Source organism: Castor canadensis, chromosome 14 (assembly GCF_047511655.1).
Source record: "Castor canadensis chromosome 14, mCasCan1.hap1v2, whole genome shotgun sequence".
Lineage (NCBI taxonomy): Eukaryota > Metazoa > Chordata > Mammalia > Rodentia > Castoridae > Castor > Castor canadensis.
The window spans coordinates 26,776,196-26,800,831 of NC_133399.1; the positions used below are offsets into that span (position 1 = coordinate 26,776,196).

A 24,636-nucleotide genomic window follows, 5' to 3' on the forward strand; every position below is an offset into this window, starting at 1 on the left:
AGTAGGAAGATGGAGAACGCCAGTGTGGGGGAGACAGAAGGATCTAGAAACCTCAGCAGTGTGAATTTCCAAAGCCACAGACAGATGGTTGGTGGCTGGTATGTGGCTTAATAAGGGGCCTTGGTGGTGTAGTGGGTCGTTGTCTGCGCTGGCTTCCGCCACCCTCCTCCATCCAGAGAAGCAGCTCGCGTTCTTGTGATTCAGACCCTCCCTGGGAAGGAGGCGGGAGGAAGCTGTTGCTGCCACTACCTTTGGCTAATTCTCAGCCATAAACCGTCCCTGAGGGATGGGAGCCTTGGGCGAAGCGGCTCTTCACCTGAGGATCATAAATCCAGGGCCAGACTAAAAGCTGGGACCCTATTACTGGGGGCCACCATCGTGCCAGGGCATGCAGTAGATTACCGGCATCGTCTGTGTTCCATTCTGGTCGGTTCCCTCCAACTTAAAGACTGGAAGGAGGAAGGGGAGAAGGGGGAGGGGTGTCTTATTTGGGGAGGATCTGAGCAGTGATCAGCAAAGGTCCTTTGAGTATTTTTCCATAAGGACCAAAACTCAAGATAGGCGTGGTGAGTCACATCTGTAATCCCAGCTACTCGAGTAACAAAAACCTCAGCTCTCAGGTTTAACGCAGCCTGGATTTATTCTTGCTTCTGGCATGTATCCATCTTTGGCTGGCTGTGGTTGGTTAGGCTCTGTCTATAGTGGTTATGTGAGGACCCAAGATGATGGAAGCTGTCTTGTGACACTGTCATTGAGGCAAGCGAAAGGGGCCGGGGCACATCAAGTTCCCCCTAGGCCAGGCACCGGTGGCTCATGCCTGTAATCCTAGCTACTCAGGAGGCAGCCATCAGGAAGATCGTGGTTTGAAGCCAGCCTGGGGAAATAGTTCACAAGACCCTACCTTGAAAAACCCATCACATAAAAAGGGCTGGTGGAGTAGGTCAAGGTGAAGGTCCTGAGTTCAAACTCCAGTACTGAAAAAAAAAATCCCCACTGGGTTCTAAACTTTGTTCCAAAACTGGCATGTTGCCTATGCTTACAGTTCATTGGTTGAAGCAAGTCATGTGGCCATGACTCAACCTGAAAGAGGGTGAGAGGCCAGGCGCTGGAGGCTCACACCTGTAATCCTAGCTACTTGGGAGGCTGAGATCAGGAAGATTGAGGCTCGAGGCCAGCCTGGACAAATAGTTTGAGAGACTCATTTTCAAAATAATCAGAGCAAAATGAACTGGAGGTGTGGCTCGAGCAGTAGAGTGCCTGCTTTGCAAGACCAAAGCCCTGAGTTCAAATCCCAGTCCCACCAAAAAAAACCCAAAAAATGAGGCCACTTGAGAAAAGTGACCAGGTATTTGCCAATACCACCCCCTGCCAATCCGTCCTCTTAACTTCAATGACAAGAATTCCCCTGTGTTCCTTCATTCGCTCACACATTTATTCAACATGTGTTTATTGAACTCCTATTACATGTCAAGCATAGAACAGTGCACACAGGAGGCAGAATTCCTTGTCTTTGTGGATCTGGCATTCTAGAAGAGTGGGGAGTGACAAGTGAGTGGGTGAATCTCTACAGTGTCAGGTGGTGATGTGTGCTGTGTAAAGGAGCACAGGACAGAATGAGGGGATGGGGAGTAAGAGGAGAACGGTTTTGGACTGAGTGGACTCTCTGAAGAGGAGACTGGTGCAGAGGTCTGAAGCTAGAGCAGAATAGCTAGGGAAAGAGTCATAGGAAGAGAGAACAGCAAGTGCAAAGGTCCTGGGGTGGGAGCATACTTGAAATTTAGGAGGAACACTCAGGAGGCAAGTGTGGCTGGTGGAAAGTGGGGTGGGGGGCAGATCAAGAGGAAGTGAGTGTTGGGAACCATACCATATTGGGGGATCTTGTAAGGACTTTAGATTTAACTTGAAACTCCTCCATGTACTCCCCGTCCTCGTTCCTTGCTTTCTATTTCTGGATTGCACTGTATACCTTGTAATAGACTCTGTGTAGTTTGACTAATTTGTCTGAGCTGGGTGTAGTAGGCCAAGCTGTAATCCCATCTACTTGGGAGACTGAGGCAGGCAGCTCTTCAGTTCAGAGCCAGCCTGGGCTGCATAGCAAAACCCTGTTGCAGCCGGGTGCTGGTGGCTCACACCTGTGATCCTAGCTACTCAGGAAGCAGAGATCAGGGGGATTGTGGTTCAAAGCCGGCCTCAGACAAATAGTTTAAGAGACCCTATCTCAAAAACACCCATCACAAAAAAGGGCTTGGCGGAGTGGCTTAAAGTGTGAGAGCGCCTGCCTAGCAAGCATGAGGCCCTGAGTTCAAACCTCAGTACCACTAAAAAGAGAGACAGAGAGAGACCCTGATGCAAGAAAACAAAAACCAAAAAGTATCTTCTCTGATTCTTTGTACTATATAATATCCTGTCCATAAGAGCAGGGAATTTAAAAAAAAATAGTTTGTTGACTGTGTTAGCCTCAGTACCAGCACATAGTAGGTGTTTAATAAGCACCTACTAAATGAATACACAGAACAGATGGGATGCTATGTAAGGCGTTCTGAGCAGGGGAGGAACTGAACCTTACTCAGAGCCAGGCATGGTGGGTCACACCTGTAATCTCTGCAGCTGGCACAGGCAGGGGTGCTCAAACACCCTGTGAGAAAACATGGGCTGAGCCCCTACTTTGTAGTGGAGAGCATTCTAGAATATAGGCTCGAAAGACAAATAAGGGATGTGGGTGTGACAGAGCACACGTGTATAGCATGCGCAAGGCTCTGGGTTCCATCTCCAACGCCACAGAAAACAATGAATAAAGTCTCTCTACTTCGGTTGCCCTCAGCCTCATCAGCTGTACTTGTGACGTGCCATGGTGTGGTGACAGGATATTTCTGGAACGTTGTGGGGGCAGAGGAGAGCCAACAAAACCAGCCTGGCTGCAATGTCGTTTTCCTGGAGGTGGGCAATGCCTAAATTGAGCCTTTTATTTTTTTCTCCCCAGTGCTGGGGATGGAACCCTGGACCTTGCACATGCTAGGCAAGTGCTCTAAAATTGAGCCCAGCCCTTAAAATTGAGTCTTAAAGTCTAGAAGGAATCAGGCAAGTGAAGGGAGAGCAGTGACCCTTCAGACAGAAGGAATGGTGAGGCCAAAGGCTCAGAGGCGAAGGGCATCCTGGCGGGCACAGTGAAAGTTGCAAGCAGACAAAGGTTCTGAGATGGGGGCCTAAGTGTCCCTAGTGTTCAGCCAGGTCCAAGTGCACAAAGGGATTTGGCCTGAGGTATTCGATTTCATCTTGGGTGTCATAAGACAGGAGCCTTGGAGCAGGAAAGGATTACAAGGCTGCCTATTATTTTTTCTATAGATTCAATTGTTAGAAAATCTGTCTACACTGCGAGTTTGAAACCTATTTTCTTCCAGCCTTGCTGGGCGAGGAGGGAGAAAGCAGCCATCTGCGGGAGGCCCAGGGGCTTTGCAACTTTGGTGTGGGTTGGGTGTGTTTGTGTGGGGGAGGGAAGAGGCAGCCACTGAGAGGCCAGGCTGGAGGGAAACTGAGGCAGACCTGATGGGGGGGAAATAGGTCCAGGGTCTGCCTGTGGCTGCCTTGGCCCCATATTGGTGTTCCTTTGTCTCAGCCTGGAGGCCTCTTTGTTTTTAAACTTTTTCCACAGACCTCCCTCTCATCTCTCCCTCATTAGATAGGGATCTTTTTATTCATTTCATTTTATTTTTAGTTGAGACAGGATCTTGCTATGTAGTCTACTTTTGTGATCCTCCTGCCTCAGCCTCCCATGGATTACAAGTATGTACAACCGTGCCTGATCTTTTTCTTTCCCTCCCTCCTTCCCCCTTCCCTGCTTCCTTCCTTCCGTCTTTCTTTCCTTCTCTCTCTCTCTCTCTCTCCCCCTTCCCTCCTTCCCTCCCTCCCTCTCTCCCTCCCTTTTCTTTCTTTGGGCAGAGGTCTATCTATATTGCCCAGGTTGATACTCCATGGATGTTTGTTGAGTGACTATGGGCGATTATCTCTGTCTGTTTTTCAATGTCTTTCTGTCACTTTCTGGGTCTCTGAATCTACTCACCATCTGTGCATTGCTGTCTTTCCCTCCATGTGTCTCTGGTCTCTGTCTCTCCATCTCTCTGCATCTCTTTCATGTCCATCTCTCTGTCTGTGTCTGGGGTGTGTCTGTCTCTCTGGAGTTGTCTCCTATAGGATGCCAATGGGGAGTGGGAGAGGCCTGGAGTGGAAACAGGCTAGGATTCCCAGGCTTAAGAGGCCCCTCTTCACCTAAGACTGGTTCTGGCATTCAGAAGGATCAGACCAGTAGCTGGTAGTGGGACTGGAGTGTCCGGCCCCCTGGGGACACTGCCAATGGGAGCCTGAGGCTGATGGGAGGTGGCTGGCCAAGCTCTCCTCTGCCATTCCCTTGGCCACCCTGGAGGGCGTCCCTCTAGGACCCAGCCACCAGGCCCAGGCTCCAAGATGGGACAGCCGTCTGGCTGCAGCTGTAGGAGCTCATTTTGAACAAGGGAGATGATTGCGGGAGTGACGGGGGGAGGGCAGTGCGGGCCAAAGAGGAATCAGGCGACATTGTCGCTGCTGTGGGCGGGCGGCCAGGCGGATGAGCCAGGCGGGAAAAGGCAGAGGGAGATTTGTCTGCCCAGCCACAAGGCCATCTGTCCCTACTTCTGGCCTTTCCTCTTGCGAAGTTTTTCTGCCTGGAGCCCCCTCTCCACCACCTCTGCTCTGCCTTCTCTGTGCCCCGTCCCCAGGGCCTGTCACTTGCGTGTCTCTCTGTCTCTCCACTCAGCTCTCTGCAGTATCTCTGAGCCCTCTTGCCTGTCCCTTGGCGCCAGTGTCAGTATCTGAGCCACGGCCCTCTTAGAGCCCGTTTTCTTTTCTTGTCCTGTCTGCCACACTCCAGGCTGCAGACAAACAGAAGTGACAAATTCCCAGGAAACGGATGGAATCATGTCCTTCAATAAAGGGATATTTGCAAAGATATCTCAATTAGGACTAATTAATTAAGTGAGCCACTTCTCCTGCCCTCTCCCCCACCCCGCGGTCCCCACAGCCTCCCCGGAGGGACCAGGCCAGTGACTGGATGGAGGCCGGCTGGATGTTTAATTCATCACCGTCTGCTCTCTGTGGCCCCAGCAATCCATCCGGAGGGACAAGGTGGCCCAGACGTGCAGATTCAGGCAGAAGCTGGCCACCTGCCTGACACCACCCCTCACCCCCGGTCTGATGGAGCCCTGCCTTGGGTGGCAGGGGGTGGCAGATATGCTGCCACCCAGCACGTGTGAGCCCATGGGACATGTCCAAGTGGGGCAGCGTGTGTCACTCGTGTGCGCAGTGTCTGAGCGTGGCCAGGTGTGCCAGCCTCTGTGGAGCACGTCTGAGCCTGGGCACGTGCCAGGGCCTGTCACGGCGTAACTGCTGTGCCACACTGCAAATTCCCAAGCCTGCAGGTGGAGCCTCTGTCCTCAAGGGCATGGCAAGGTGTGTCTCAGCAGGGTCCCCTGGCAAGGACGGCAGTTATGTCACAGCATCTACATCAACGGCAGATCCAGTGAAGGGCCCCAAGCCACACACCGCGAATCTTCCCCAGACCCTTCAACACTGGTGTGTCAAGACGTGGAGTTCCAGCTCTTTTTTTCATTAAGTGTTTTTAATTTGATGAGTCAGGGTCTCATTATGTAGACCAGTCTGGTCTTGAATTTGCAATCCTCCTGCCTCAGTCTCCCGAGGGCTGAGATTACAGGTGTGCACCACTGCACCCAACAGAACTTGTCGATGTACCATTTGCCCTTCTTTCTTTTATGGCATGACTTCAGGGTCCCCTCTTTATCCATGGCCATCCTCCTGTCAGACACCATAGGGTCACTTAGTCCTGCCTGTGCCTGCCCCTTTGCACCCCACCCCAAGGAGCTCCCAGTGCAGAGGGAAAATGGCACATCTGAATTATACTTTCTAGTTATGAAGCTTCAGTGTAGGATCGAGGCCATCGAAGGTATGACTAAAAGTCACAGAAGTCAGTCTTTATTGGAAAGATGGAGCTGGTGGCTCAGACCTGTACTCCTGGCTACTTGGGAGGCTGAGATCAGGAGAATCATGGTTCGAGACCAGCCTGGGCAAATAGTTCGCAAGACTCCATTTCTAAAATAACCAGAGCAAAATGGACTGGAGGTGTGGCTCAGGCAGTAGAGTGCTTGTTTTTCCAAGTACCTGTTTTGCAAGTGTGAAGCCCTGAATTCAAATCCCAGTCCTACCATAAAAAAAAAAAAAAAAGATGGTAACGCAGCCCTGAGTGTAATGTCCCCAAATTCCAGGGTTGTGCTGGGGTCATCAGCCTGCCCTGGAATGTGACTTCACCCTGCACACAGACACTGGCTGGGACATTTGGTGCAGTGAGAAGAGAGAGGAATTTGATCACTCTTTTGAGTGCCTTCTCTGCCTGTTCCAGAAGTGCAGGGTTCCCCGACCCCGGTGGCCAAGGCTGGCTCCATTAGCCCTTGTGACCTCGGCAGGACACCAGGCTTATTAGCAGAGCACAAATTCTGCAGGGAGCTTTCAGGACTGACTGCAGTGCTCATGAGGAGGCTGGGGAACCAGGAGGGCACTCGACAGGATGTACACAGATGTCGTTTCCTGCTGGGACGAGCAGGGCTGCTCGCAGATAAGGCAGGTGGTACAAGTGGACGGAGAGGATTGCACGTGAAGGACCTGGCTGTGCTTGGACAAACTCAGATACGTAGCACGTCTGTGGCTCCTGGGTGGGCACAGCATATGCACGACGATCCAGATGAGCACATGGAGGGAGTGCCCTGCTTTTTCACAGAGAGGCATTCCCTGTGTGATGGGCACAAGGCCCCATTGCGAGCAACTCTGTGCGTGTAGGAACATGGTTAGAAAGTGTCATGTGGACAGGTAACGGTCCAGGAGAGAGGCAGACTGACTCAGATAAACTTGGCGTGCAGACAGACAGACTTCTTACCCAGATCAACTTGGGAGCTTTTGAATTGTATGCAGAGTAACCCTGAGTTACAATGGTTTGGTTTCTTTTCTTTTTTTTTTTTTCTTTTGTGATACTGGGGTCTAAACTCAGGGCTACACCTTCATTCACTCCACCAGCCTTTTTTCGTGATGGTTTTTTGAGATAGGGCCTCGTGAACTGTTTGCCCAGGCTGGCTTCGAACATTGATCCTTCTGATCTCTGCCTCCTGAGTAGCTGGGATTACAGGCGTGGGGCATGAGCACCTGGCCTTTTTTTTTTTGCTTTAGTCATTTTTCAGAGCATTTATGCCCAGGACCAGTCTCAGACCATCATCTTTCTACCTATGTCCTCCACTGAAGCTGGGATAACAGGCACATAACACCATGTCTGGCTTATTGGCTGAGATGGGGTCTCAGTGACTTTTTTGCCTGTCTGGCTTCTCCTTGAAATCATCCCAATCTCCAGCTCCCTCGTAGCTGGAATTATACAACAGCACACCACCAAGCCCAGTGCATTTGTTGAGATGGAGATCTCCCTCACTTTTTGCAGGGGGCTGGCCTCCTATCTGCAATCCTCCCCATCTCCGCTGTCTCCAGATTAGCTGGGATTATAGGCATGAGCCACCTAGCCTGGCTAAATGTCTTGCATGTGAATAGGGCATCTTTGTACTTGTCCTCTGACACACACACACAGCCATTTGCATGGAATTACACTAATGCACACATATCTACGTGGTTCCTCACAGAAGTGAGCATGCGTTCCAGAAGTGTCCCAGACACAGACACACAGCTGCCAGCTGATAAACTTGGGTGTTTGAAGGTAGTCACAGAACCCTGGTATCCTAATATGTACACACTACCATCTGGGGACAAGAGTGACCACATTTCCAGAGCCCTCTTGAACTTCTGGCAAAGTGAGCCCTCAAATCCAAGAAGGCTGGGACTCAAGTGGTAGAGCACTTGCCTATGGAAGGGCAGGACTGGGCTTCAGATCCTCAGTACCACAAAAAAGTGGGTGTTTGGGCTCAATGATGCCATCCAGGGATACAGAGCTCTGAGCCTCGCCTCGTCTGGTCTTCTTGGGTGATTCTCCTCCATTTGACACCCCTCTCTCCTTGGGGCTAATTTGGGGGCTGATGATCAGAAAGGCCCCTGGTATAAGGAAGGACCAGGTGTGAGTTAGAGGCCGTCGTTAGCGTAGAGGACAGGCCTTGTTGCCACCAGTCACGAGTATGCTCCCTGAATCTCGGAGGAGTTGTGGTCCTCTGTGTCTGTCTGACCTCTCCCCTTCCCATCCTGCATCACTGGGATGTCCCTCCAGCCCCTGGCTTCATCAGTTTCCCAGCTGTTCCAGGTGTTTTTTATTTTGTTTATTTGGTGGAACTGGGGTTTGAATTCAGGGTTTCATGCTCTCGAAGCAGGCGCTCTACTGCTTGAGCCACACCTCCAGTCCATTTTGCTGTGGTTATTTTACAGATGGGGTCTCAGGAACTGTTTGCCTGGATTTGTCTGGAACCGCAATCCTCCTGCTCTCAGCCTCCCAAGTAGTTAGGATTACAGGTGTGAGTCACTGCGCCCCACTTCTGTTCCAGTTTTAACGCCTTTAACACCATCCCCCACCTCTCCTCCCTAGGGCCCCTCTACCAGATGGCTCTTCCCTGACACCTCTCCATTCTCTTCGCCTCCTGACAGCGGCGGGTGAGTGGGTGCTGTGGTTTGGATGTAAAATGTCCCCCACAGGGTCCTGTGTTGAAGGCTTGGTCCTCATTGCCCTGGTGCTCAGAAGTGGGTCCTTGGGAGGTGAGTAGATCTTGAGGGCTCTGACCTCATCCATGGATTAGTGCACTGATGGGTTCAGAGCTTCATGGCTCTTGGGAGAAGGTGGAGCTGGAGGGAGTGCCCCCACCCCGGCCACCACGAGGTGAGCAACTTTGCACACCTCTTCAGGGCGTTCTGCCTCACCACAGGCCCCAAAACGACAGGGCCAAGTGACCATGGCCTAAAACCCCTGACATCACGAGCCAAATGAAGCCTCTCCTCCTTTAAGTTGATTTTCTCAGGTATGCTGTCACCACGATGGAAAATTAATTAACACAGGTGTCCCAATGGGATAGGGAAACACACAGGGCATGTCACAAAACCCAACCCCTGGGGCTCCACCCATCACTGATTCAGTCTTCCGTCCATCATTCATCAATTCAGTTAACAAATACTTAACCAGGAATCTATGTGCCAGGTAGATGGGACAGACAAGCATTGCTCTTATGGAATTGAGGGGTTTTTGGCAGTGCTGGGGTTTGAACTCAGGGCCTCATGCTTGCTAGGCAGGAGCGCTACCACTTAGCCACACCTCCAGCCCTTTTTGTTATATGTATTTTATGAATAGATTGTCACATTTACTCCTGGGCCAGCTTGGACCACAGTCCACCTATTTATACTTCTCATGTAGCTAGGATGACAGGTGCACACCGCTGAGCTCAGACTCACAATCTTCCTGCCTTGGCCTCTTAAGTGCAGGGATTACAGAAATGAACCCCCACTCCCAGCTTCTCCAAGGTTTTATGCTCCCTGTTGGGGGAGCTAAATTATCCTGGTCACCCTTGCTTCTGTTGAGTTATGATTCTCCAGTTGGTGTCTTATGCCCTCAGTCTTTGCTTTGACCCTTACCAAGCCTGAGAGCTTGGCCACTGAGGTCAGGGAGACCCTCCATGCCAGGCCAAGTCACTCAAACTTGATCTTGAACACCATGGGGCCATTGATCCATCCATGCATTTATTCAACAGGTATTTTTGAGGATTTCTTATGAACTCATCACGGGAGACAAGATGGTGAGTCAAACAGACGGGGGCGCATGGCAGTTTCTGAGAAATAGGAAGACAGGTACTGATCATAGATTCACAAATAAATATAAATAACAACTCTGATGACATCTTGGAGAACAAATTCCTTGGTGCTATAAGAGTTTTTTTTTTTTGGGTGGTGCTGGAGCTTGAACTCGGGGACTTGCACTTGCTAGATAGGTGCTCTGTCACTTGAGCCACTCCACCAGCACTATAGGAACCTCAAATAAGGAAATTTGATCCAATCTGGAAAGTTCAAAGAAGGAAGAGCTGAGGTCTTGATGCAAAGAGAAGAGGGTGCTCTGGGCAGAGGGAATGTCATAGGCAAAGGCCCTGGGGTGAGAAGTCTTTAGTATGAGAGACTGAAGAAGACCTTGGAGTGGGAACTTGATTCGGGATGAAAGGAGAGGGGATTGTACAGCACACACCCAGAGGTCATATGGCCATGTTGAGAAGTTTTGTCTGTGTCCTAAGAATAAAGGAATCCACCCATGGGGATGGTGTGGTCACATGTGCCTTATAAAAGTTCCCTGAGAACCAGGCTCCATGGCTCATACCTGTAATCCTAATGCCTGTAATCCTAACTACTTGAGGCTAAAATCGGGAGGCTCGCAGTTCGAGGCCAACCTTGGCAATTACTTCTTGACACCCCATCTCCAAAACAACCAGAGCAAAATGGACTGGAGGTGTGGCTCAAGTGGTGGAGTGCCTGCTTTGCTAAGACTTGAGTTCAAATCCCAGTCCCACCCTCCTCCCCAAAAAAAGTTCCCTGAATCTCCCTTGTGCACAGAATAAGGCTGACTTGAGGTAGACCAGATGGACCTTCTGAATCGCGAAGATGAGTTGGACCATTGGGTTGAGTGGTGATAGAGATGCAGAACCACATGTGAGCTCTAAGGGGACCTAGGAGTTAAAGTCAGGCAGACTTCGTGGGGATGAGGGGGCGCCTGGGGGGTCTGACCCATTGACCTGCAGGATGGGGATGAATACAGAGACAGTTAGACCAGAACTGCACTGAAGGGCAGAGATTCGGATTTCACATTGAGTGTTGGGAATGAAACCCTCTCATCTGGTGGGGGACAGACCCGGAGTCAGGTGAACAGGTGTGTTCCAAGGACATACATGTGTGTGGCTGGCTGAGAATCGTTGGAAAAAGAAAGGAGTAGAGAGAGAGGCCAAGGCCAAGGCTAGAGCAGTGGTTCCCAACCAGAGGGTTATTTTACCCTTGGGACAGTTGCCCTGGAGACATTTCGTGGTCACATCTGGAGGGGTGACATTAGTGTCCACCCCTGGCGTCTAGTGGATATAAGTCAGGGATACTTCTCAACATCCTATTGTGCACAGCATTGAGTTATTTGGTCCCAAGTAGTAATAGTACTGAGGTTGAGAAACCTTAGCCTGAAGAGGCATTAGTGGTCAGGTGGAGGACATAAAGGAGGTACAGTGAGGTAGGAGGGAACCGTGTAACTGTGCGTCTCAGTCTGTGTGCTGTTGCTACCACTAAGTTCCACAGGCTGGGTGATTTATTAAGCATGAAGGTTTATTTAGCTCAGGACTCTGGAGGCTGGGAAGTTCCAGAGATGCATGGTGCAGGCATGTGCCCAGCATCTGGTGAGAGACTCATGGTGGAGGGCATGCCATGGTCAGGCAGTGAGCTAAGCAGACAGCACGTACGTTTGTAACAGAGCCAATTCCTGGATGACCCATTAATCCATGAAGAGATTCATCCAATCGTTAGGACAGAGCTCTCCTGGCCTACTCAAGTCTTATGGGCACCATCCCCCCTCCCAATTAATTTGGGGACACTGGGGGTTATGTTTCCCGCTCACAAATTCAGGAGACATTCCCAAATCACAGGTGTTATGGAAGCCAAGGAAAGGAAATGCATCAAGAAAGAGACATTGTACCCCATAACAACAATAAATAAATAGAGAGAGAAAGAGAGAGAGAATACGGGCCTGGCAGATTGGTTCAAGTGGTAGAGCACCTGCCTACCGAACATGATAGCAAGCATGAAGGCCTGAGCTCAGATCCCAGTACCCTGGAAGGAAGGGAGACAGGGAGGGAGGGAGGGAGGAAGGAAACCTAAAAAGGAGGGTGGGGGATAGGGAGAAAGGTGGGGGGTGGTGACTCGAACATATATTGTAAGTACTTTTGTCAGTGTCCTAACGTACCCCTGTTACAACTATAATATGCTAATAAGTAAATAAAGGGGGAAAAACCCAAGCAAACAAAAACAAAAACAAGAGAAAGTTCTGCTTGAGAAAGTGTGTTTGAACAGGCAGGATAAAGACAAGAGAGTTTGTATGAGATTCCCAAGAAGGCAGAAGGGATCAAACAAGAATGACCCCATGAACTGTAGGAGGAGGGGCATTCCTCCATTGTAAAAGCGGGAGGCGCCAGGTTGAGCAAAAGTTGGTAAATTGTGACTTGAGAGAAGGGGCATTCTATTTTATGGTTTTTTTGGTTCTTTGGCACCATGAGGCTTGAACTCAGGGCCTAGCTCTCTCTAGGCAAATGCTCTACCATGTGAGCCACACACACGTCTCTCCCCATTCCTTTAGTTTGTTTTTCAAATAGGGTCTGAAGCTTTTGCCCAACTGGCCTTGGGCTGTGATCATCCTCCCTCTGCCTCCCGAGTAGGTGGGATTACAGGCATGCGCCACCGTGCCTAGCTCATTTCATTGCCTCTGGAAGGTTTGGAGATGAAGCTGGGGAAGGTTGGAGGAGAGCGATGGTTTTGAGTCTTTCTGTTTAGCATGTTCTGCCCTGTGACAGCACCTGGGCTTTGTCCCTCCCAGCCTGTCTGCAGTACTCCGACCTGAAATCCTGGTGTGAGATTTGGCATCTGAGCCTGGGGACAGCTTAGGTGGAGGACTGCCCAATCCTGGTGTCTACGAAAACCCATGACGGATTCTCTTAAAGGCCCCCAAGTCTTGTTTTTTTGAGACAGGGTGTCACTAAGTAGCCCCGGCTGGCCTCGAATTCTCCATCCTCCTGCTTGAGCCTCCTGAGAGCTGAGATTACAGGCGTGCGCCGTTATGGCTGGCTAAAGTCTTCAATTCTTTTCATTTTTCTTTTATTTTTTTGATGATGCTGGGGATGGAACCCAGGACTTTGCACATGTGCTAGGCAAGAGCTCCACCACTGAGCCCCACCCCCCAGCTCATGAAGACTAATGCCATATGTAATAAGTAGATCATGAAGAAAGCCTTGCCATAATACTACTTCAAAAGACCCATAAAATTCACTTTAATGAATTTCAGATAATGGCATTGGGAAAATAAAATGTCTTTATCCTCATTAATCCGAGGACACACCAATCATTTGAGGCGGGTGTTTGTCACAAAGGCCCTGAGCATTTGGGGGAAGGGCTCCATGAGAGACGGGGTTCTTTGGAACAGGACTGCTCAGCTGTGGTTCTCGAAGTCCAGCCAGGGCAAGGTGGACCCAGGTACTGGCAAGACAGGACAGGAGCCGCTCAGGTCCCAAATGGCGGGTAAATTCAAGCCCTGGGGACCGAACACAAACACACCCCTGAGGTCTTCAGATCCTCCATGGTTGGCTCTTTGTCAAGGTCAAGGCCGAGCCCTGCAGAGACAAGGGCTGAGCTTGGGGCTGAACTTGGGTCTAGGAATAGACCAAAGACAAGCCTAGGAGATATTGGATAGGTCTGACTGGATAGGTCTGCCTAGGACTTGGATTTGGACTTGAACTAGACAAGGCCAAACCCAGATCCTCGGCTAGAGTCGAACCCAAGTCTTCAGACAGACCAGGGCTAACCTCACCTCCTGATCTCCATCAGAGAAGAACCTATGTGAACAGAACCAGGAAATGAGTTTACTTTTTTTTTTTTTGCGGTGCTGGGGTTTGAACTCAGGGCCTACACCTTGAGCCACTCCACCAGCCCTTTTTTGTGATGGGTTTTTTGAGACTGGATCTCATGAACTATTTCCCTGGGCTGGCCTCAAACTGTGATCCTCTTGATCTCTGCCTCCTGATTAGCTAGGATTACAGACGTGAGCCACTGGTGCTGCACTCACTTCACCCAAACTTTTGAGAGCCTCTGGGATTGGTGCCCATTGCAAATGACTTGGAATGTGCCAGGACTGGTCAGAAGCAAATTTAATTTTTCAATGAGGGGTCATCCTAGGACCTGAGTTGGAGCCAGCTCAGACCCATGAGCCTGGACATATACCCAGTTGAGTCAGGGGATGACAGTGCCCAGGGTGGCTGTCCCTCCTCCCCTTGCCTGTGATTACTGTCACCCAGGTTTGAGTGAGGTCCGTCCCCATGCCACCCAGATCATCCCACACAGAGATTCACACACCACAGCAGATCTGTTTGCACACACACACACACACACACACACACCACTTGTGTTTTGGATATAAAATGTCCCCTGAGAGGCACTAACCTCATCAATGATGCGTTCATAGCTGAATGGCCTGATAGGATGTGGGAGCCTGACCCCTTCCCCCACCCCCCCCTCTGCTTCCTGACCGCTGCTCTCTGCCACAGCCTCCCGCCACCATGATGTTTGGCCTCATCTCAGGCTCAAAGCAACAGCTGAGCACTGGTGGCTCACGCCTGTAATCCTAGCCACTCAGGAGGCAGCGATCAGGAAGATCGTGGTTCGAAGCCAGCCCCAGCAGATAGTTCATGAGACCCTATCTTGAAAAAAACCCATCACAAATAAGGGCTGCTGGAGTGGCTCAAGGTGTGGGCCCTGAGTTCAAATCCCAGTACCTCCAAAATATTTTTTTTAAAAGCAGTGGGGGCCAAGCAACCATGGACTGAAACCTCTGAAATGGTAAACTGAAATACTCTTTCCTCCTTTAAGGTATTTCCTCAAGTATCTGTCACAGTGGCAAAAAGTGACTAACACACCAATCCATGTGCAGGTCCCAAAACCACAGCTGTGCCCTCCGCACACCATGCACATCGACACGCAAACCGCACATACTCACGCACAGATCACATCCGGGTCTTGCTGTGCCTTTGGGGTCCTGATGTCCCAGAATGGTAGCCCTCGAATTGTGCCACTGGTACACAGCCTGCACTGTGCATCTTACTCAGTCCCTACTGTATTCTGTCATCTGCATAAGTCATATACTCCCTGACATTCACGCAGGTAACAGTTACTCGCTCCTGCTCACAGACACAGGCAATCCCACACATCAGTCTCACACACTCACAGAACCTGTGCAGTCAGCATCGGCTAGGCTAATGCTGTGTAACAAAACAGCCCCCAGCTCCCATTAGGACAGTGCAGTCAAATGAGCTTTGGTTCCTGCTACATGAGGGCTGGCAGGGGGTCTCTGCCTAGTCTGGTCACTTAGGGACCCTCACTGATAGATGTGCTTCATGTCAACAAGCACGTCTGCAATTGCTAACACAAGAATGTGGCTCTTAAGTTTGACTCTTAAAGCTTTCTCCTGGAAGTTCCTTCCACTCCCACATGGTCACACTGGGGAAGTACAGTCCAATCATGTGCCTAAGAGAAAGGAACTGGAGGGACCAGGCACGGCAGCTCACGCCTGTAATCCCAGCAACTCAGGAGGTGATGATGGAAGGATCACCAATTGAGGCAGCCCAGGCAAAAGTTAGCAAGACCCTTCTCAAAAACAGACTAGGCTTGGTAGCAAACACCTGTAATCCCAGCTACACAGGAGGCAGAAGTAGGGGAATTGAGGTTTGAGGCCAGCCCTGGGTAAAAATACAAGACCCCATCTGAAAAATAACTAAAGGAAAAAGGGCTGGTGGAGTGGCTGAAGTGGTAGAACACCTGCCTAGCAAGTGCAAGGCCCTGAGTTCAAACCCCAGCATCACCAAAGAAGAGCCAGTCTTTACGATGCGTTCCTGTCTGTGAGATGAGGCAGGAGGCCACACATGACTTCCTCCTGGTTTGCCTCTCAGACCCCTTATTTCATGGCACATCAGAGCGGCCTCCCGCCCCTCCTGAGCTGGGGGTCCCAGGGTGACGCCTTTCCCACCCAGAGCAGGAGCTGAGAAAGCCGCAGCGACACCTCCTCTGCCCCGGCGTGGGCGGTATTTTTCCACAGACACTGGAGACTGTACCAATACTGTGAGGACATCTCAGTGCTGCCTGCGAACCTGCCCATCCTGCCAGGGCGGCCTGGGGTGGGGGAATCTGGGGGTGGGGGGAGCAAACCAGGGGACCCCGGCCCCCACCCGCCCCGCTCCCAGTGCCTCTAGGGACCCTCTCCTTCCCCTCCCCAGCCAGCCCTGCTCCTCCCTCTGACTACTCAAGTATTCCAAGGCAGGAAACTCATGAATATTTATGAGGGCCTGGCAGTGAGGGAGATAAAAAAAAAAAAAAAAAAAACATTTGGAATTTATGAACCAGGATCCATCTATAAATAACAGGCTATGGAGGTGGGGGCTCTTCTCTCCCCCACTGACTCCTTCAAGTTCAACTCCAGCCCCATCCCAGCCTCCCAGAGCCGACCCCCCCCGCGTGTATACACACTTGCACACGCACACATGCACACGCAGAGCCTCACTGCTGACGCACAATTTTGCATCTCCAGGTTCGTGGACACACGCACACATTCACGCAGCCAAGCTAGAGACACTTTCACACCTGCCAGGCTCTGGCTCCCACCTCCCTTCCGCGCACACACACCGCCACCGCCACCACCATGCAGAGGGACCTGAGTGTGACCCGGCCACCTTGGGCAGATGCAACCTCATGCTCAGACCAGCATGCACACCTGGGCACAGAAGCCCCAGCCACAGCTCGTGAGGACCCTTCCTGAGCCCTGGCCCAAGCCAGGTGCTTTCCTTCTCTGGGCCTCAGTTTCCCCTTCTGCATAAGGGGCGTGCAAAGGGTCCATTTCATGTGGTGTCTGTGCAGATTTTTACAAAATACAGACAGGCCTGGGGGTGCAGCTTGGTGGTAAGCACTTGGCAAGGCCCTGGGTTCCATCCCCAGTATTCAAAATGATGAGATGTATACATACATACATAACAAAAAGCAAATGGAGTCCAAGTGCCTGTCGTGTGCAAGGTGCTCTATTCTCAGCCAGGTAGCACGGGAGCGAAAAGAAAAATAAATAAATAAAATAACAGGTTTTAAACCTCTGTCTGTCTAAGCCAGGTGTGGTGGTGGATGAATGTAACCCCGGCACTTAGGAGGAAGAACCAGGAGGATCATGAGTTCCAGGCCAGCCTGGGCTCCAGAGCAATTTTGAGACAAAAAAAAAAGAAAGAAAGAAAGAATAAAAAGAAAAGTCTGCCTGACATTCTGGAGGAGAAAAAGAGAGTTTGCAAAATGAATGCATGGGGTATGTGTGGAATGTGGGGATCTGAGAGTGGGGAAGGCATGGGGCGTGCTGGGTCCCTGTAGAGCCCACTGGCAGGATCCATGGCATTTGAGTGAGGATTTGAAGGGCGTTGAAGGACAGTCCGGGGCAAGGAACAGCCAGTGCGAAGAGGATGAGAAGGAACAGCGGAGGTGGAACAGAATGAGCGCAGGAGAAAGTGGGAGGAAGGCGACAGGGCAGATCCTACCTGGTCTTATGTGTCTTGGTGACAGCTCAAGCTTTTACTTTGTCCTAATCCATTCTGAGATGGCGTGGGCTTTGTACTCATGTGTCAGTCACTGGCTCCCCCTGGGGGTGGGGAACGCCTCCCAGGCACCCCAGGGTGTGGTGGCTCCTGGAGGGCAAGTGCAGGGATCCAGAGGTCCCAGCAGCGACCCTCTGTGCTGGGAGGCTGAGGTGCAGGGAGAACCCCGAGAGCAGCTCCTGCACCCCCATGAAAAGGGTCATGGGAGCGCCAAGCTCGGTGCCATTTACAGTGTGGATGTGACAGCAGCACCTGCCCTTGGCTCCCTCGGGGTGAAAATTGGGCCCATTTGGCACCGATGACCACTGATGCAGCTGAGGTCCTTCCGGGTTTATTAACTGCCAGGGGCTCAGCCCCTGCCTGCAGATTTTGCCTGGGAATTGCTAAAGGGAGCCATGAGGCTCAGAATAGCCAAAGGGGAGGCATTGCTGTTACTCCTACTTTGCAGATGGGAATAGTGAAGCACAGAGAGATTAACCCACTTGCCCAAGGTCACCCAGCTAGAAAGTAGAGGAGGCAGGATTTGAACTCAAGTCGTCAGGCTCTGGGGGGGTGTGCTTCGGGGTTATACTCAATTGCCTCGGATCCTGTGGCTCCTTCAACACCCAAAGCCCTGTGTCCATCTTGGGAAGGAGAGGAAGAAAAGAGAGCTGACAGGATGGGGGTGGGGGGGTAGAAAGAGGTCACAGGGGAAACTTGGGAAGGACAAGAGGCATCCATTAGTTCATTCACTAATACTGGTGCCTGCTCTCTCCTGGCCCTGGGGCTGCACAAGGAGGAAGAATGGGGCTGGAGGTTCAGCTCAGTGGTGGAGGGCTTGCCTAGCATGTGTGAGGCCCTGGGTTCCACCCAGCACTGCAGAAAGAAGCAGGAGGAGAGAAAGAAAGAAGGAAGGAGGGGAGGAGGAAAGGGAGGAAGGAAGGAAGGACTCACCTGCCCTTTTGGTGCTCACAGGCTACATTCCCAGCCAAGGAAAAAAATAAAATGTAAGAACCCGCTGAGTGCCGTGGGTCACACCTGTAATCCTACAGGAGGCAGAGATCAGGAAGACTGCTGTTCAAAGCCAGCCCAGGCAATATTTTTGCAAGACCCTATCTTGAGAAAAACCATCACAGAAAAGGGCTGGTGAAGTGGCTCAAGGTGTAGCCCTGAGTTCAAACCCCAGTACCAAAAAACAAACAGACAAACAAACAAAAACCCTATGTATGTGTTGGGGAAGCAAGGAACTTTGGACATACACACATACATACACAAAGTGAGCCTAACCACTTGTCTTTGTGGGTGGAGAAGGCTTCCTGAAGGTGGTGATGTTTTACTCTGGGCCTTGAAGGAGGTATGTTATTTGGGGAGGGAGCTCTGGAGTACATGGCAGGAGAGCAGAGTAGAAACACCAGCATTTTACAGCCTTTGAGCTCCTAATGAAGAAAGCAAGCAACATTGCCTGGAGGTTTTTGGGAAACCGGTACCAACATTTGTTGGCCACCTACTATGTGCTAACTGCTGTTTTAGGCATTGGAAATATGGAAGTGCCTGAGAGATAGGAGGTTCTTGACTTTGTACACTTCTCTCCTGTTGTATTGCATTAGTGTGTTTTTTGTTACTATAATGAAATCCCCAAGGCTGGTGACTTTATAAAGAAAATAAGTTTGTTTAGCTCACAGTGCTGGAGGTCCAAGGGCATGACACGGGTACCAGCTCAGCTCTGGTAAGGCAGGTGGGCTCACATGGCAGAAATCCATGCAAGAGGGAGAGCTTACCTTCTGGAAAGAACCAGCCAGGGGTCCCCTCCCAAGAATTCTCTTATCCCTTACCCCAGTAACCTCTCCCTAGCCCCACCTCCTAAAGGTCCCACCACCTCCTGATATCACCACACTGGGAACCAAGCTTCCAATTCACATGAACTCCTGGAGGACAGACCACATCCAAACCATAGCATGGGTCACCCACTACTTTAGCCAACAACTGTAGTAAGATGGCTTCCATTGTGACAAGTGCCAGACAGGGAGATGAGGACTGAGAGGGCCGCTTTAGAAATCAATCAAGGAAGGCTTCCCTGAGAAGGTGACTTTTCAGCTTAGCTTTAACTGCACAAGAAGGCTCCAGCATCATCCCTATGACTTGTGGAGACCAAATGGGACAGTTGACCCCTGCCAATGTCCTCTAAGTGGAAAGTTCAATGATTAAGGCAACTTTAGAGAGAGAAAGAGAGAACATGGGCTCTGAGTCCCGTGGGCTGATCATCTACTGGTGTCCCACCCAGCCCTTCCCTATTTGTCTCTGGGAGGTGAGCCTTGAAAACTACATTTCCCAGGTGCCCTTGCTCACTGACTTCCTGCCAGGTTCAGCCAATGGGAGGCTGCAGTGGGAGTTTGAAGGCGGAAGAAAGAGGAGCCTTCACACCACTGTTGGAGGTGAATGGGTAGTGACCTCGGTCGCTGTCCCTTACCTGGTACTTACTATGTGTGAATTTAAGTTCTGCATGAAGGCATTGGTTCATTCGTCTCCCCAATAGCTCTAGGGGGTGGGCATTAGTGTTAGACCCATTTGACAGATGGGGAAACTGAGGCATAAGTCACTTGCCCGAGGTTTTTAGACTAGGAAGTGGCACCTCGAGGTCCCTTGTGCATGCATCCTGCGTGCACAGTGCCTGGCACCTGCACCAGTGATTATAATAATTATTCCTTGCAGGGCTGGTGTCTCTGCTCAGTGCTGACGCTGGAGGTGGCAGGCACAGGTGCCAGTGTTGGTGGCCACAATGCATGCTGATTGCCAGGTGGCAGAACAATCCCCGGATGGGACCGCACTGCCTGTCCTCCTCCGGGAAGGGAGGGAGAGGCCATGGCCTCCCTCGGGCAGCATTGGGCAGGAGCAGCTGCTCCAGGCTCAGCCCGGATCGATTTCCCTTCAAGTGGCCCATTCTCTCTAACAAAGGGCTCGGGTGATCCAGGTGGCCGGCACTGTCCCCTCCCTGCCAGGAGGAGGATGTGCCTCCCAGCTGGAGCTCTTTTCTGTCTTTGAGAGAGGCATTGCTTTGAAAGACAGAGAAAGCTATAAAGAGTGGTCAGTCACCCCTCTGGCCTCCCCATTGCCCTGCTGGGTTTTTCTGTGTCCTCTGCTCACACTCGGGAGGGGCTAAATGGCACCACCAACCCCCCCACCCAAAAAAAAGACAATTCCTATGTTGAATCTTAACTCCCAGTGTCCCACAATGTGACTGTTTGAACCTGAGTTCAAAGCCCATACCTGACAAAAGAACCAGCATTGCCAGCACTGTGGTTTTGGACTTCAGGTCTGCAGAATGGTGGGAAGCGAGTCTCTGTTGAAGGCCACACCATCTGTCACACTAGCAAACTCCTGCAACACTTAGTGGTTTCCTGACCCCTCAGGGTGAGCTCTCAGCCCATCCTTTGTGTGTGTGTGTGTGTGTGTGTGGTACTGGGATTTGAACTCGGGGCCTCAGGCTTGCTAGTCAGGTGCTCTACATCATAAGCCATGCCCCAGTCTTGTTTTTTTTTTTCTTTGTCCAAGCCAGCCAGGACCACAATTCTCCTATTTTATGCTTTCCACTGTTGCCGAGATGACAGGCATGCGCCACCACGCTCAGCATTTTTTTCTGTTGAGATGGGGGTCTTGTGAACTTTTTTGCCTGGGCTGGCCTCGAACTTTGATCCTCTTGATCTTGCTTCTGTAGTAACTAGGATTACAGATGTAAGCCACCAGTGCCAGGCTTCAATCCATCATTTTTTGTTGTACTTTTTTGTTTGTTTTCTTTTTGAGTCAGGGTCTAGCTGTGAAGTCCAAACTGGCCTCAAACTCTCTATCCTTCTGCCTCCACCTCCCAAGTGCTGGGATTATAGGTATGCACCACTACACACCAGCCCTAATCTCTTATAAGAGTCCCAGTGCTGTAGGGTTAGTTCCCACCCTAAGGAACTTGCTTTAATATAGTAACCTGTTTAAAAACCCTCTTTCCAAATACAGTCACATTTTGAGGTGCTGGGGCTGGGAATTCAGCCTATGAATCTGGGAGGGACACAGTTCAGCCCATAAGAGAGGGGGCACCGAGAGCAGCCCCTGGCTTCAAGAGAGAAACTGAGGCACTGCTGCTAAACCACTGCCCAGAAGGAAAGAAATGAGGGACTTAAGTACCCAGGATTCTCAATTCTGCCTCCTGTTTCCTCTGGCTATCCTCAGGGACCAGACTTTGCTGGAGGCTGGAGGGCAAGGGACTCTGGAAGGTGTAGACTTTCAGCCTCCAAAACTATGAGCTAAATAAGCTTCTTTTCTTTGTAAGTTAACCAGCCTCAGGTATTTTGTTATAGTAACTAAACAGACTCCAACACAGGCATCAGGTTCTTGGAGCACAGAGCAGATGGAGCAGCGGAGAGATTGGATTTAAGAGAAAATTCTAGCTCACCTCCCAGGCTCCCAGTTTGATCTTCAAATCTTCATTGAACAACTTTTGGAACCTTCCTTGCACCATTTTTCCTCCTACTAGGATGGAACTTTGATGAGGGTTTCATGGATGGCACTGTCCCTAGAGCCTGGCACATAGAAGATGCTCAGTAAACATGCATCTAATTAATCAGATAGCTTTTGTCCATGCTGTCCCCTTTGCCTGGACTCTTTTCCTCCCCACCCTATGGACTCCCAGTCATTTCTCCAGTCTGCTTAGCTATTGCTTCTTCCAGCATACGGGCCCTACACCCTCAAACCCAGACTCCAAAGCCAGCCCGGCTCCCGTGCGTCCCCCAGACAGCACCTGTCACACCCTTTTATCATCACCTCTTCACTTGTCATTCTTCCTGGCTCATCTGTGAATCTGGGGACACAGAAGCCAGTTATCCCCACTGCCTTTCCAAGGAATACTGCCGTGGGCACTTCTGTGGCTCTCGCTCTGAACTGTAACTTTAAAGCACTTCGAATGTATTAGCTCCCTGCAACCTTGAAATGCAGCACCTACAGCCTTTGCCTTGTTTGGCAAATGAGGAAACTGAGGCTCGGGGACAGTAAATAGCTTACCCCATGTAACAAAGAGCCCAGGTTTAAACTCAGGCGATCCGGGTCTCCCTCTTTGCACTTCAAGCTAGCCCCTGTCCACTTATTTTTATTCCACAAGCAATGATATCACATTTGCTTGTATATTACATTGCATGGGTGAAGCCTTGTTTTCTTTTGTTTTGTTTCGTTTTTGTGATGCTGAGGATTGAACTCAGGGCCTTTGCACATAACTAGGCAGGTTGTCTGCCACTTGAGCTACGCCCCCAGCCCTTTGGTTTGTATTGTTTTTGGCACAGGTTTTGATCACTTTGTCTGGGCTGACCTTGGACTTACGGTCCTTCTGCCCCAGCCTCCCAAGTAGCTGGGATTACAGTTGTGTACCCCCATGCCCAGCTGGGTTTTGTTGTGTGTGTGTGTGTGTGTGTGTGTGTGTGTGTGTGTGTGTGGGTGTGTGTGTGGGTGTGGTACCGAGGTTTGAACTCAGAGCCTGGAACTTACAGGCAGGTATGCTATCACTTGAGCCATACTCCCAGCCCTTTTTGCTTTAGCTGTTTCTTTGGATAGGGTCTTGTATTCTTGCCAGGGCCAGCCATGGACTTTGATCCTCCTACCTACACCTCCCATTAGCTTCAATTATGGGCCTAAGCCACCATGCCTGGCTTTATTTGTTGAGGTGGGGGGTGGGGGTCTCGATAACTTTTTGCCCTAACTGGCCTCAAACTACTGTCCTCCCAATCTCTGCCTCCCGAGTATCTGGGATTACAGGCATGTGTTATCACACCTGGCTTGGTTTTTTGTTTTGTTTTGTTTTGGTTTTTTTTGTTTGTTCATTTTTTGACAAAGGGTCTTACTATGTAGCCCAGGCTGGTCCTGAATTTGCAGTTCTCCTACCTCAACCTCCCGAGTATAGGTAGGCACCACCATGCCTGGCAGGTGAGGCCATTTTAATATATAAACAACTTCATAAGAGCAGTACTATTCTTAGCCTCCTGTTACAACAGGGGAAACTGAGGCACAGGAAAGTTAAGTCACTAGCCCAAAGTCACACAGCAGAGTTGAGATTTAAACCCAGAAGACCCTGTTCCAGGGTCAACTGGAGACTCATGTCTTTGAAACCCTGGAACGCGTATCCAGAGGTACAGCCAAAGTGATAAAATCTGGTCATCCCAAATGAACTTGCCACTCCCAAGGGACTCATAGGACCTAGCAGGAAGGAGCCTGTGGAGGTTGGATCCAGGCAGAGCTGGCACTGGCTGTCCCTGGTGAGTTATTAACTGGCAGGTTCATCTGTCACCTCCTAGAGCCTGGTTGTCCAGCCTCTGCAGTCTCCTTTCCTCCCTCCAATCCCAGCCCAGAACGCTCGCATCAAACACCTCCATTTTGTGCAGGGGTGTCCCTGGCTAGTGGCACAAAATGCTTCAGCCAGCCACGAAAGATAAATTTCCCCCACGACGACCTTTTCCACACGCTACCGGATTGATTTCCGAAATCCATCCCCAGCCGACGGGCCGGGCCCAGCCCCCACCGCAGGCGCTGATGGCTGCGGATTTATGCCCGGGCTAGAAATTGAATTCCTGTAAGTCTAGGCAAGTGTCTAAAAAGCTCACCCAGGCTCATTTTTACTTCTGACAAACTTCAGGCGAGAGATTAAACCTGGACGGGTGTCTTCCAACCACAGTGGCAGGGAAATGACCTCACGCAGGCATTTTTCTTCCATTTTTTTGAGGCCTTTGCCTGGCCTCCCAGGGTTGAGAACTAAAAAAAAGCAAGTCAGACTTGCAGGCCTGCGTGGTGAAAGGAAATTCCCAATTTTAACCAGCTAATGTGACAAAGGGGACATGCGGTGTGCACCCAAAGGCAGGCTTCTTGGTCCCTGTGTCACATAAGGAACCATTCGCAGGCATGGGAGCTAGAGCTGCTGCAATTTCTCTCTGTCACCAGCCAGGCTCCTGCACCAGCTCCTGAAGCCCACAGCTTCGGCTACTTGGCGTTGTTCTCATTAAACTCCCCTGGGCTGTGGCACAGAGGACCCCAGGGTCAGTGGATGATTCCAGAACCCCCAGTCCAGCTCCCCCACCCCCTGCCAGAGGCCCCCGCAAGTCTGGGAGGAAGAAGCAGAGAAATCAAGTGACAGGTCTGGGAAGGCAAGACACAGCATCTTCCTGGAGAAAGATCTCCCTCCCTTGCCTTGAAAAATGAGCCCTCTGATGCAAATGTAGCTGCTTGTCTT

General features: G+C 50.8%; 1 protein-coding gene across 3 annotated transcripts in view; it reads left to right on the top strand.

The window, feature by feature from the left end:
- The window catches only part of Olfm2 (olfactomedin 2), a 67,188-nt gene that overhangs the window by 21,604 nt on the left and 20,948 nt on the right, over nt 1-24,636 (top strand). The window contains exon 2 of one of the 3 annotated variants that reach the window (XM_074054111.1): nt 8,606-8,670. The exons of the other annotated variants lie outside the window; for them this stretch is intronic. The gene's annotated coding sequence lies outside the window, so the exon portion shown is untranslated. The remainder of the gene's footprint in view (nt 1-8,605; nt 8,671-24,636) is intronic. 3 annotated transcript variants of the gene reach the window in all.